At 33.9% G+C, this 1,532-nt stretch overlaps 1 long non-coding RNA gene across 1 annotated transcript; it reads right to left on the reverse strand.

Moving 5' to 3' along the window:
- Positions 1-204: 204 nt before the first annotated feature.
- Positions 205-1,373, reverse strand: LOC110035436. The gene is made up of 3 exons (XR_002295142.1): positions 869-1,373; positions 611-744; positions 205-266 (listed from the first exon to the last, which is right to left on the reverse strand). It is a non-coding gene; the product is annotated as an uncharacterized LOC110035436 (long non-coding RNA).
- Between the last annotated feature and the right edge of the window lie 159 nt (positions 1,374-1,532).

The raw sequence follows: 1,532 nt of genomic DNA on the forward strand, positions 1-1,532 counted from the left end.
TGAGCTATGCATGGCCTAGTTGCCATCAAGTTTGTATACATCTACGGAAGAACAGAACATTATATTCCCCAGGAACAATTTTAGCATATAGTTATATCACAATTAAGGTTATCAGACAATAAAACAGTTCTTTTCCTACCATCAAAGGCCAAGTACAGGTCTTTCCAACTTAATCAACAATAACAGAACAAGTTAGAATGCTTACAGGATTATAGTAAGACAGCCGTGGCGTCTCATTTAACAAATCATCCGGCCCTTCCGAAAAGCTGAATCAAACACTAAACAAATTAGAAAGCTGAATCAAATTCCAAAAAAATATTAGAGCAAAGAATATGGCATTTGGAGAACCATAATCAACAATGAGAAATCAGCTTTTGATTTCTTATTTTCAACTGAAGCATAGTTTCGAGCCTTCAACATGACCGAATGATAAATGTGGATTCATGAAACCAACTCCAAACAGCTGAGATAAAAGTGATGATTTATTTGCATAACAATATCTTCTATTCTGAATAACACAATCATAAACCACCCTCCAATTTTATTTTTATTATGATATCCTTCATCTTTTCTAGCAAAACATGTTCCACAAATTAAATTGTTTGTTTACCTCCTCCATAAATAGCTATCTGGAACACGAGGAGAACAATTAGAATCACAGCTGCATTCCAGAACTTTTGTGTTACATTCTTCCTTCACAGAGCCAGAAATCTTTATTTTCTCCATGGTTCACCTTTGATTATCCTGAAAACGACAGATCATGTTCTCAGAAGTACAGAAATCATTTAGATTCAATTATTACAATGAAAAATGAGAGTCCCAGTATATATCCATGAAGAGAACCAGAGAAGGAGATAAACCTACTTACTCTGCTGAAACAAACACTGAACAGAAATAATCTCTGAAACCCTAATCCCTGCACTAAGAAAAATAAGAACAGAGCAAAGTCACAGATTGGGAGCATTTCACCAAGGAAGCAGGCAGCTCATCATACTACCAACTTTCAACAAATCCTCAAAAACAATGGAATCTTCCAAAAAATAAGCAAAAGATCTCATTTTTTTTATTGAGAAATGTCATAGCTGTCAAGCTTTTATACTCATTAAATTTTGTCAGTATAAAATTAATAAACTTGATTTATAAATTATCATCATTTGTCGAAAAAAAATATTCTTGCCATGGCAGCGATGGAGGAATCAACAGATGGGAATCATTAGAAGGCCGCATTGAATAAATCATGAATGCAACCTGACCGAACCGTAATCAATAAGTAAAGAGATGATTAATGGCTCCTGCCAGGCCTGAGAGCTCATGCTGCTCAGCAGCTCCTTCCTCGGATGAACCCTGAGGACACAGTAACTTGCGTTGCTTCAAATTATTATAAAATTTTGATTTTGTGATAGAACAAAACTAAAAAATAAAAGATATGATGATATTTTCAAACAGCGCCATTAAAAAATCCAATTTTTTCACGTTTATTATTTTCAAAACTAATTTTTTTCAGTAAATCTTCAGCTTGCTAATTTTTAATG

This window comes from Phalaenopsis equestris, unplaced genomic scaffold, assembly GCF_001263595.1.
Source record: "Phalaenopsis equestris unplaced genomic scaffold, ASM126359v1 Scaffold197718, whole genome shotgun sequence".
Taxonomy (NCBI): Eukaryota; Viridiplantae; Streptophyta; class Magnoliopsida; order Asparagales; family Orchidaceae; genus Phalaenopsis; species Phalaenopsis equestris.